This window comes from Strix aluco, chromosome 5 (assembly GCF_031877795.1).
Source record: "Strix aluco isolate bStrAlu1 chromosome 5, bStrAlu1.hap1, whole genome shotgun sequence".
Taxonomy (NCBI): domain Eukaryota; kingdom Metazoa; phylum Chordata; class Aves; order Strigiformes; family Strigidae; genus Strix; species Strix aluco.
Genome location: NC_133935.1, coordinates 9,810,702 through 9,824,142, shown reverse-complemented (window position 1 = coordinate 9,824,142; position 13,441 = coordinate 9,810,702).

The following is a 13,441-nucleotide window of genomic DNA, read 5'->3' as shown; positions in this document are numbered from 1 at the left end:
TTGAACAGAGCTGGTCAGCAATACCAAACAACATCTGGAAGAGGAAGGGTAGCTAAGCACAGGACAGGCATCAAGGACAACCCAGCTGTATACCTGTCATCTTAGCTAGGATATCTTAAACCTGATTTAATCTCAGGCATCTTGAGTAATTTATCTGAAACATCCATATGAAGAGTTTTGTTTCACTATGCTTCTTCCATAGTCAAAGGAGAGAGGATGATTCAGCTCATCTGTTCTTCATGTGCAGTCCTCAGTGATGGCTGAGGGAGTCCCATTAAGAAAGAGACTTGAGCTCTGCAAGTTGAGTCAGGGATGTTTCTTTGTCTTACATTCTTCACAAAAAATGATAATACCTCTTGATCGCACTCTTCCTTTTATTTTTCTACTTGATTATGGACTCTGAAACAGGTAGAGATCTGTGGCTATTACACTAATGTGTAGTGTAAGTTAACCATGTTGTGTTCATTAGCAAATGTCCCTGCAATATTATGGCCGCAGTTCCAGGGGTCTTAACTAAGTCATATTTGTTCAGAGGCATCTTGAACTGATATGGAACTGAAATATATTTAGCTTCTCTCCCTTGTTCATATTCCTTGTGAGGTATGTGTATGGAGTTTTTATATTTACGCTGGAGTCTGACTTGACTTGTGAGAATATCCTCTCTATATTTGTTATATAGTGGTAAAAAGAGGGCCTAAACTTTCAATGATGAAACAAATACAGAGTTTTCTGCATGCAGAGGTATGGAATACACCAGCTACTCTTTTCACGTGGGAGGGGATGAGTAGAATTTCTAGAAAACCATATTTTGCATAGATTTGGTTTATATTTCCATATTTTTTCCCCCCTTAGGAAATATCACCTCTAGAGTCAGCTTTTTTTTAAAAAAAAAAAAAAAAGAAAACCAAACGAACTCAAAAAGCTCTCCTTAGGCTCAGAGCAGAGCACCCATGCCTGGCATTCAAACTCACAGAATCTAAATTTTCCCCTTGCCCACTTCCACCAGTAGCCTCACCTGCCACAGGTGGTTTCGGCTTCTCCTGGTAACCTGAGTAGCAGCCCCAGCCCCACATGCTTTGGCCTTGCCAGAGCAAAAATGCAGCCTAAAATCGACTGCTTGATTATGAGAGCAGCCTGGGCTGTGATTTCTGTATTTCTGGGCAGTAAATTTGATCTGTTAGATGGTTTTTTCCTCTCTGAGACTAGAGAACCAGCATTTTTTAATACTCATTTTTTTGGCCAGTGGTGGGGCAGAAGGTAGAAGTCTTCAGGCAACATTTCCACAGAGGAGACAAGCTGTCCTTTCCCTGCACCCGACGGGGACAGCGGGAGAGCCTCCATCGTGTCTGTCCCAACTCTGCCGCTGATCACACCGGCACAACAAATGTGTGAGGTCTGCAGCGGTGATCTACTCCAGCCATACGCCGCCAAGGCCTTGTTGTGGGGTCTGGCTGATCGGCATCCATGGTGTGCTAGGTAAGGCCCTGAGTACTCTTTCTATTGATAAAGGGAGGGTTTTCATGAGACAGGGGTCTCAAGGCAAACCCTGAGAATGCCTGTGGAGCTGCAACTCAGCCCTGCATGGCAGCAGGACACCCTGACGATGGCTCACACTGACCAGAGGCAGCACCTGCGGGGAGGCCCTCAGCACATGCCCATCAGAGGTGCTGCCAAACTCCCCAGCCTTGCCTTGTCCTTCCCACAGCCCACTGCCAAGAAGGGCCTGTGGGGCTGCGCTTGTGCCTGGCAGACACTTCCAGCACAGGCGGCCGTGGGCTCCCTGGGGCGAGCTGAGACACCCTGGGCTATCCACGACCCTCCCCGTGGCTGTGGGTGCCCCTCAGTGCATCACCTGTGGCGTTTCACACGGCATGTGGCGTGGCTGCGAGCAGCCGGCAGCCATCAGCTCTGTGGCAGAGTACCTTATTTAACCTTGGTGAGGGAAACACCAGCGCTTTCCCCTCTCAGCATTTGTTTTCAGTTGCTAATCCAGGAAACACACGTCCTTTCTATTTACTTAGAAAAGAATGAATAATAACCACGTTTCTCCTCAGCTCCTTCCCCCTCCCCAGTCCTCTTCTCACTCCCCCCCCACCTCGCTATTAAAATGGAAACCCCTGTGTTACAGACATCGCCGGGCTGCTAGAGCACTTAAGCAGCGCCCTGTGAGCTGCAGCCATTTACTATGTGCGATTGTTTCTGCGAGACCTAATAATTCTACCATTGTTATTATAACACTGTGCACTAATACAAATGAGCTTGTAAATAGGGGTCCAACTAAAATAAAACCATTATAATCACAGCCCAGGCTGTAAATCACAGACTAGTGTGTTCTGCTGTGGTTTGACTGAGAGCCAGGCAATAGTCAAATAATCAAACTGCAGATGTTGGGATAGCAAATCTGCTTAAATTTAAACAGTGGCAAAGGTCCAAACAACAGGGGGGGCAGAAAAGAGTCCTTTGCACAATGTAGGAATTCCCCCCCTCCTTTCTTGTTAACTGGGTCTATAAAGTAACCAGACATGTTACCCGATAATAGTGCTGTTCCTCGGCAGCTTGCGCACACCAGCACGGGCTCGCAGGCGCGGGAGCTGTGCAAAGCGTCTGCAGAGTGACTGATAATTAGCACTAACTGCCAGGCCTGCAGGGATGTCCTCCCCTCCAGCCCCATGGCCACTACTGATGGTGAGATCAAGCCCTCCAAGCCTGCCTGGGGGAGAAGCCCAGGGGTACCCAATAACATGCTGTACCATGAACTTCATCAGAGCTACCCCAGAAGTCAGGGCTGAGAAGTCTGTGTCACAACTTGACCCTCTCTAATTTCTTGAGCTTCTTGCTATGACTAACCTCACTCCCTCCATCGCACTCTCACTATTTCCCCATGGTGCAGCCCAGGACGCAGCTGCAACTTGGATTCTTGCTCAGGGGAGTTTGTGGCAGGCACTTACCACCCGATGCTGGGCCAAGGGCTCATGTCCCTGCCCTGAAGCATCCTTGGTCAGAGCACACAGAGAGACCTGCCTACAAATGACACACTGAGGGTCGTTTCACTGAGCAATGCAGCATGCAAGGGCCAGCAGGGAGATCGTACTGCAAACATGGAGCAGCTGAGAACAAGAGCCACACGAGGCTGTCATGCTCTACCAGCTGTTTCCACAGCTGTGGGAGATGCAGTGTGGTTGCTTCTCCTCCTAGCCAGAAACCAGGATCTGTGTCGGTAGTGCTCAAACACAGGTGGTGTGTTTTCATTTGGAGAATACATGAGCCTTGGCTGTTGCCCCATGACATTTGAAATGATGTTATAAGCTTCTTTAGGAAAAGTATATGGTCATTTGTTTCTCTGACAGCCCAAGGCAAACAAGTTGGATAGGTCCTGTTGCTCACCACGTTGTCACATGTGGTCACAGGAGGACTGTTAAATGTGAGAACCTCCTTGATGTAACTTTAACTTACCATGAAGGAATTTTTTATGCTATTTTTTTAATGTAATATTTAAGTGGCTGCCAGGCAACAAGTCATAAGAACAATCAATCACACAAACAGATGCCATGTAAATACTTCTTTTAAGCAAGTAGCTCAAGAAATCATTGAGGGGATAAAGCGGTGATCTCTCCAGGGGAAAATCAGCAAAGTGAGCTTGCCAGTCTTGGATGGAGGCTGGACAGGATACAAACCAGTCATCCTCCTGAAGCTGCTTCTTCTCTGTGGTACTGACACAGCAGCTGTGAATATTAATGTTATTTCCCTAAAACCTTGTGACTAAATTCCACTAGCAGGACAATTTGCCCTTCCTGCTCAGGAAATACTTGCTGTTAAAATGACTCGAAGGCAACATGAACCAAGCATGTTCCAGCTCCAAACTGCAGGGACCCCAGAAGGGGATTTTTGTTATGAAAAGCTCATTCACTGATTCAAAACCTTTTCCTTAGAATTTGAGTAACCAGCTTGGAAGAACATCCTCTTTCCTCCTTTTTTTCTGTTCTTGGTTCTTTTTAAAGAACAGTGTATCTCCTGGAGACGGAGAACTTTTCTGGCCTGAGTCTCCCATCTGGAGGGAATATAATGTGAGAAGCAGAAAAATGTGCTAGTCGGAGTACATTTTGCAAAATTAACACCTTGGCGTGGACTTCTTGCATAGCCATTCTGCTGGATCCAAATTTCCACAGGTTTTCCTGCTCTTTTTGTCAAGGGCACCATTTTTAAAGAGTGCTATTCCTTTAGTCTCAGATTTACTGTAAACCCATTGCTCAGAGGAAGCCTGCAGAGAAAGCCCAGTTTCCTTTGATGCATTCCTAAGTGTCTTGGTGAGAGGAATCATTCTGGTGTGTGAATCAACTCTGCTTCCTCTGCTTGTCAGAAAAATAGCACAACCTTGTATTGCTGATATATGCCATGCTGCACGGGATGTGGTTGATCTCTTCTGCTGCTGCTGCTCCACAGAGATCTGTTCCACAATGTGTGCAGTAACCAGATTAAAATCAATTCTGGAGGTTGTTGTGAACATTAAGTATTAAATAAACTCCAACATTGTACCATAATTCCTCATGAATGATTAGATCATCCTGCTGGGAGTGCTACCATTATACATAAGGCAAATGTCACTCGGTGCCTCATAAATTTAGCATACAAGTACTAAACATATTAGGTCTGAATCACTGCTGCCTAGCTTCAGTTTATCCTAGTATGAGGCACAGGAGTTAGATCGGCATAAATGTTCAGTGAAACACTGGTTCCCTTCTCATTTTAAGGGATCAGCTGTTTCTACTGACTTTTGTAAAACCAACGCTAAGTAGATTCACAGTTGCTCTACTCCAGCTACGTTAAGTGTCAGTTGTGGTAGATCATCCAGGAAAAAAATATAGGCTGGTATTTCTGGCATAGAAATTGCATCCCCTAATAGTGAAGGTAGGTCTAGACTGCACAAAAATAATGTGCTCTGGAGATGGGTTGACAAAATCAAATTAGCTGATTTAGGTTAAAAAACCCACAGACACAAGGCAAGTTGGCTTTTGATACAGGATAGCTGCTCAAGTGCAAGTCTACCATGGAGCTCATGTTGAACAGGAGCTACATACATGATCCAAAACCTAGATTGTCTCCAGTTCCCTGGCACCTCAACTACAGCACTCCTGTCACCCACACTGAAACTTTCCTGGGGAAAGAAAGCGAAGGTCAGTGTGACACCATTTTGGTGTGTTGCAGCTCCAGTTCCAAAAACAGTGAGTTTCCCTTGACGTTTCAGATTTTCCATGAAAAGAGTAATTTCCTTCAAAAAGACCTTCCCTCCACCTACTGTTTGTTAGGGTGGAAATAAACATCTCCTGTCTCAAAATCATTATTGGGAAAACCTTTAAAATCATATCTGATTGACAACAGCACTGACACTAGAGCAGAATGTGGCCTCTGAAACTCCCTGGTCCTTGACGTTCTCACTGAAGGATTATTCCCCGCAATCCCCCTCAGTGCATGTTGTCCAAGGTATTTTTAATGAGGTGTTGACTAATTCCCTCGGGAAACTTTTCTGCAGTCTGACAGGTCTCATTGTTAGCATTCTACCCAGCCTAAATTTTGCTTTACCAGACTTTGTCTCAAACTATTTCCCTCTTTCCTTGGTGTACTCTGCATCTTTCAAATATTTGTAGGCAGTTATCATATCCCCTTTTTAGCTGTCTGTCAGCCAAGTTAAACATAATTAGCTTTTTTAATCTTCCTCCATAAATCCAGCTTGCTTTCTTGAAATCCAGTCCCCTTCTCTTACTTACGTGTCTTTTTGGTATGATGAAGCTACATATTTTGTGGTTGTTTTTCACACGCCATCACTGATACCAGTAGGCATCCGAAAATCAGACAGTAGATTGGGGATGTTTTCTATTCTAGGTTAATTTTTTGCTCTTTGTAATACAAATTTAGCTTCACCCTCAAATAATTTCAGGTTTCCTTTGACTATTTAGATCAATTATTATTTACAGAATTCAAACTCTGTGCAGAATTTTCAAAGCTAATTGCCGTAAGAGATTAATTAGGAATTTGTGCACATTTTATGGGTATACTAGCAACAGTAGAACACTACTGGAAGATTAATTTACCTGTCATGAAAATTTGTTAATGAATGGGGGAAAATTATGGTTTTTTCAAAAACAATTCAGAAAATATTAGCCAGGACTGTTTTTTTGTTTCGCATGAATGAAGCAAGTACTATAATGTCCCAGCACTCACTCTCTGAGCATTGGCTACAGGATGCCAAAACTCCATTTTTCAGATCTATGCAAATGAGAAGGAAGCCTTTCCCAGCATATGCATCTCACAGGACTAGATAGAAGTTTAACCAGAGAATTGTTTTACGCACCTATTGATTCCGGCCACAGGCAATATCTATTTACTCATTTGGTCATTATTTAGTGTATAGACAGATCTTTGGGGAGAAAGGGGCAGGGAGTTAAGTGCACACAGTGGACATGGATTGAGTATTCATATTCTCCAACCATTTTTAAATTTGTCCTTGAGATCAAAAGACTTCAGGGACTTAATAACACTTTCCATTTCAGACATGTTCCAGAGGGACAATATCAAAATGCTAAAGAAATTCGTCCATATGGAGATTTTAAAGATGAACTGCCTTCAGGACCTGGGCTGCTCAGTTCTCAAGGTGACTCTGAAATTCTCAATTTCATGTATTAGTAATAAATGACTGAAACAATTTCCTAAGGAATGCAATTGATTCTTCATCTGCTGGAATGCTTGCACCAAGGTTGGTTATTTTCTAAATGATAAGCTGTAATTTAAACAGATGCAAGTCATGTCTGGTAAATCTCTATAACTTCTGTTTAGCAAAAGGGGCAGATTAGAAGCTAATCCTTTGTTTGCCCTTAAGCATATACTAACAGCTCCTTCCTTCATTGTATACGTACAGATTCGTAGATTTTCACTTTGTCTCCCTCAAATACCATAGCTATGACAAAAATTGTAAAGAGGAATCTGACTAGTCAAAATGCCTTCAGGGAAAGTAGCAAATGAAGCAGGAAAATCCCCACTGCAAGAAAATCCCCTGAAGCAGGGGTAGAAGCATGCTCAAGTATAGGCCTCCTTCAATATTAATATCCTTCCTGAGGGCAGAAGTCTTTGTTCTTCAGGCCTCTTATTTACAAATTCCCAAGTCTCCCCTAAATACAGCTGCAGAATGAGTGATCAGTGTGGCTGCTTGAAGTTTTTGAGATTTTGGAATTTAGACAAAATTCTTTAATTACAATTTGAAGGGAAGCTGAAAAAAATGTCTCATTTTTTCCAGCGGCTTATATTGTTTTCACAACTTTTCCTATGAGAATGTGTCTGTACCCAAAATCACTTAGACAGTAATCATGCTATGCAGGTCTCCAGTTTCTTTGGTTTAGCTCACAGTAAGTTCATAAGGAATACAAGTGTGGAAAAGTTGAGAGGAAGATCCAAGTCCAAGTACATGAAAATTAAAAGAGAAGGAGCTGCTTTTGTTATTACAATAGCTCAAAATGTCCTGAACAGCAGATTTCACTTACTGACAGAAGCAAAATTCTAGCTGATTTTAATTTCTTTTCCTGACGATGGTACTTTTTCTGCAAGATCTGCCCAATACCATTCCCCATAGTCATCATGAAAGTGGAAGAAAATCCTGAATGCCACCATGAGGCATCTGGCATGAGTAATCATGACATCAGTCAGAGTTGTGCTCAGCTAATGACTGTGGTATAAATGTGCATAAAAACTGCATAGCTGTGTACACGTTATTGTACCCCCACAAGGAGTTCTCAACCTGCAATGTGCTCCACACAGGCAGCAATGATGAAAAAATATGTGAGGGTGCACAGAAGATGCAGCCTACAGTTTTATTTCTTAGTTCATCTTTTTTAATAAAAATAATTTTATAACATTACTCATTTTTACCAATTGGAAGAAAGCTGCATGAGCAGCCAGGAGCAGATGCTCAACTGAAATAAATGCATCTGGATGCAGGCAAGCTGGCCTCCCCATCTGCTTTAGCTGGTGGAGCAGAGGCCGCTAGCTCGGCAGGTTATTGCAGGTCTGAGACGTCCCGGTATGACTCTCCGTTCTTGCTTTGCAGCTCAGCAAACAAGATAGTCTTCATTCAGCCTAATGGGGATTCCCAGCACAGAAACCAACTGCTTCATGTCCCCCAGCCCCTTCTTCCTTCCTGTACGTGGCTATCTACTTTTAAAGTAAATTGGCTGCCCCAGCAGAAGGTGTAAATTAGCCCTGCCTTAGGGGAGCCAGTGAGAATGAACCATGAGAGGTGATGTCCAGCTAAGAATCAGTCTCTGCTGTTGCCTGTGAAAACCCACAAATCAAATTAGCTTGGAAAAAATGGAGGTCTGGGCTTGCTGTGGAGGCTGCTGCTGACGTGCCTGGTGTGTGCGTGTGCTGGGACGTGCTATGTGGCCCATGGGGTGACAAGGAAAAGCAGGATGGAAAGAGCTGAGGAGAGACTCCCTGCAATATCCATTTGGTTTGAGCTCTGACTGTACCTCTTTTCTTTCCTTCAAAGACTGTTTACTTTACTCTGGCACTTAAAAAGAAATCAAGCAGGTTAAATGTCAGCTTTATTATTTTTGTTGGGTTTTTTTAAGAAGCCATAAGCCTAAGGAAATTACCTATGCCATTTGTGAAAGAAAAATCTGCATATAAACCCTGTCATTTTAAACGTAGGTGAGGATGACCTGTCCACTAGAGCAGGGAAGATTTTATGGGCTATGAAATTAAAAAAATTACAGGAATCCTGGATGTACTGGAACAACTTCTTCAGCTTTTCTCTTCACCACTAAGCTTGCTGATTGAATTCCTTCTGAATTCATAATTATATAAAAGAAGATCAGGGCTGCCATTATAATCTTGCCGAAATGTTCATTCTTTATGCAATAACTCCTATAATAATCTACCAGAAATGGGAAAATTTTCTTCTGGGGCAAAGGCATAGGCCAGTCTTGTGAGGGACTATGTGCAGAAAAAGAAAAAAAAATCACTGTGGGTTTTGCCAGTAACTTAAACAAGAGCAGAGCTAGACTTATGCTGAATGTTTTTGAAAATCTCAGCTTTGATTTGTTAATGACCATCCGTATGATGGACTACTGCAAGCCATTTATCTGCAGAAATACTCAAAATAGAAGAAAACAGGACATAGCCATGCAAGCTGTGGTTTGTACCAACGTTTCAGATTTGCTGAAAGACAGATATATAATATTCCTTAGGTTTTTTTTTTTTAGAAAACCACTACTGAAGAGTTTTTGCCAGCCTCTTTGAGTTCATGTCAAAAAATAATACTGAAAACTGACCTTTGGGGATTTTCCTGGATAGCATTTCACTGTCAAGATAGAAAGCCATACCCCTGAGTCAGCAAGGAACAGGCAGGCCTACCTTTAAACATGTGAAAGTTATTTATAGGAGTAATTTACTGAATCAGGCCTCATATGAGAGAGATAAAGGGGAAGATTTCATAAAAATACTAAACTATAGGAAATCCCGGCAGAGTTATATTTGAAATGTCACATGTGCCTCCTCCCCACCCTCCCTTTAAAATGAATTTATTAGTTGTAGCAAAACTCTTCTTTATCAAAGTGGCGGTGGTTTGCTGGAAGATGGGCTTAATGTGGTTGCTGCCAACCTGGTGGTAGACTTATGTTAAGGTGGAGTATGAAATCCAAGCAAAGCCTCCAAATATCAATACAGAACAGATTACTGGAAGTCTTTCCTATTCTAATAGCAAGTTGGACCCATAATTTTCTGAATGCTGACAAGCACCAGTCGAAAAAGCAACCACCGAGATCTGCAAGGCAGAATGAGTGCCTACGTTTGTCATTTCCTCATAGGAACCATGAATTCTCTAAAAAGCAAACCTTGCTAGGCTGTCTCAAATGGGACACTCAGGAACCACTGTACCTTAAACTACTAGACATTTTATAAAACCGTAGCCTGAACCTACAATGAATTAGTCCAACACAAGAATAGATCTGTCTTAACAAAAACTTGCCTGTTCTGCTGAAAGACAATATCTGCAATCACTGGTAAGAAGACCACATTTGGTTATTTTTTGTAATTCTGCCCCACCCCTCGAAGCAAGCTGAAATGACCTTCCAACAATAGTTTATTTCTTCTTGGCTTGGTCTGAACAAAGGCTTTCTATTCACATGCATGTGAAAGAGAGTGTGGATATTTTTGTGGTAAAAGATCAAATCTCTCTTTTGAACTTTGCAGTAGATAGGCTAATTGTAGCATCTCTGAGGCTTTCACTGTCCTTTCAGAAATCAGCCAACTAAATGTTTTTTTGGAGTGTTTACCCGGAGCGAGGAGTATATATACAAGGGCAGAGGACTAAATTAATCTAGAGTCTCCTGATGCTTCCAACACATTTCCTACCAGTGAGCAGTTAGTCCATATGGCCTCACAGTATTTCTGGGAATTTGCCACTAGATATGAAATGTTCAATGCAGGCTATGTGGACAAGCTATGACTGGTCATAAGTCATGTAATTTTTGTTTCATTTCTCAGACTGACCTGAGCATCGTTTCTGTAACTGGAGGACCTTGCTTCAGCTTTTGAGCAGGGCTTCTTCAGAAGAAATGGTTTAAGGGGGGAAGGCATATAAACTAGACACGGGAATTCCTGTCTTAGCAGAACCAGCTTTGGCAAAAGAAAAGTCAGGTAACTTTACAGTGGAATGGGTACAGTTTTAATTAAGGTTTAGTGAGCGTGTTAAAAAAAAATGCTTTTCTGCTGTTTGAGGCAATCAGGTTCTCTCACAACACTTGCATTTTTTGAAGTATTTTTAAAGGTGCCTCTGTGGCAGGGGTGATTTCGCAGGTGTTGGAGGGCATGTTTATGTCAGAGGGGAAAATATGCAAATCTCCCTTTCTTTGCATGGCAAAACTTTAACAAAAGCTGTCCCTGACAGCCCCATTCAAGCACATTATGGGCTCTGATTCCTCTCTCATGCTACAGTTGTCTTTGTACCAGAGATCCCTGGAGGGGCTCTAAGAGCTCTCCCTCTGCCTGTTATCAAGCCGGATTCTATCCCCATGCAATATTGCAGTCCTGCTACAAATGGTGACAAGGTGCAAACTTGCAAATCTTGTGAGCAAACCTAACCGTTTGTACTTGCCATGGAAAAAGTAATGAGGGAGGGTCCAATAAATCTTGGCTATTTACTCCATTCCAATTTTGGAATGGAACACCAGGAGGAAATGGATTTATTCACTTATCTCCAGTGCAAGAAAAGACTGTCCCTCTGCTCTTTCACCAAGACGAAATGTAGCCCCTACTCTGCCTCATTTTCTCTAATCGTCAATAGTTTTGTTTCTTCCAGAGTTACCTACCTAAGTAGTTGCCGGATCAGTGCCTTACTTTGGAACTTTTCAGAAAACAGCATTTTGGCTCTGGTAAAAAAGAACTATGATGGCCTCTGCAGTTATTTCTTCATAGACCAGGTGACTTTGTTCATGTACTACTTACCTGGGCTCTTTGTGCCTTCTCTATGAATGTCAAAGGAGGGCAGTTTCCATGCCCATCCAGACATGAACTGATCTGCATGCTATTGCCACTGATCTGGTGGGATACACTGGGTTAAGACCACGTTAGAAGCTTGATCAACAGCACCACTTCACTTCCCTTAGGGAATGACAGATTTATTGAACCATAACACAACCTCTGGGCTTGTTTGCAAGGTGCTGAGGGCTGAGGGCAAGGGGCTCCCTGTCCTCTAAGCAGTACTCCAAGTCATTCAATCCTGAGAAATTAAATATTTTGATTTCCTAAAAAAACACCACTAATGATGAGTCCTGTTTCAGCTGAAGAATTGTGCAATTTCCCCAAAATCTTGGAAGCAGGGACTTACTTATACAACATCCTGATGTTTCAATGATTTGAAAGATCCCTGTCAGCTAACGCAAGGCTAAAGATTTCAGAGTTACTCGCTTGGAGTATCTCCATTTTGAAATGTCTAGCCTGAGGTCCAGTAAGCCTCATCCTTGCAAGCACCAACTGACCATGGCTCAGGCTGAGGTCACGAGGAGCAGAAGGTGGCCATCAGTTTCAAATATTCAGGTGTAGGCAGCTCAAACTGGCTTCTCAGAAATAGGTATTTCTAAAGCTACTTTTGAAAATGCAGAACTTTTCGTATGGGGAAATCAAATGGTGAGCATATGGGACATGAATCCATCCCCACTGAATCCAACTAGAATTTCACAATTATATGAATTTTTTAAGGCTGGATACTCATCTGGATTGGGTCAACATCAATTTGCACTGTCTGGGGATCTAGTACTCGATCATTACCCATTGCCTCTTTCCACTCTGACACAAATTTTTCCTGAGAGCGCAAGGGGATTAACTACCTTGGAGTTTCCAAGGGGCAGAGCTGACTGAACATTCCTTGTGGCACAGAGTTGTATGGGAATTTAGCAAACCTCTCTTCTCAGGCAGCAGATCCCTCTTCTCAAGAAATCTTCTGATTAAACTGTCAAGCTCTGGGACGTGCAGCTAAAGAGAACAACAGAGTTTAAAGGAACATTTAAAGAAATATTTTTGATAATTCCCAGTGCAGCCGGGATGATGACACACACACTGGTCCTAGCAAACTCGCCTGGCAGGCAGCTAGGGCTTTATATGTAAATATAAACATATATTTACATATTTGCTAACATCTGTTTTGAATTTGTTTTCCCTTTGGTTCTATTTAAAGTATGCCTTGTCCTATTATCTCCAAGGCTGAAATTTGAAGGGTTCTGCTAATAAACTCTATCACTGCAGACCCACAAGACGAACTCTCCCTCCTCCCTGGCTTTTCAGCCAGTTCCTCTACAGCTGTTCCTTGCTTTTATTTCTAAGTGCAATAGTATCTCCCCAGCCTATGAAAGAGGCACAGTTTTCTAAGTGGATTCCTGCTGGGTAGGGTATAATCTCACCACCAGCTTCCAGGGATTTATATTCAGTTGGTCTAACCCAATTGTCCTGACAGCCCAGCTTTTTAATTGTTCCCTGGCATGGTGTCTCTTTCAGAGCGTGCCCTGCTATTAGCTCAAGGTTCCATCCACAGTTTCTGCATCCAAGAAGAAAAGTTACCTGCTGCAAGGCACCAGAGCTGCAGCTGCTGCTGCACAAGGAGACCATGCCTTCAGCCAGCAATCCAAACGGCCTCCAAAGCCGAGGCGACGCCACAGCCAGCGTTAGTGCTGCAAAAGCACCTCGTGAGCAAAGTTCAACCTGCCGTTCTGACAGGGTATTACTCGGTCTCTGGAGCAAATCTAACCAGGACAGCGAACAAGATTTGGACTACATGAGAGAGTGAGGGACATTATTTGTGTCAAATAAATACAATAAGGTGAGTGGGGAATGGGCAAAAATAAAACGTCAAGGCAGGCTGACACCAACATTTCCATGTGGTCTCTGACAGCAAAGGCTTCAG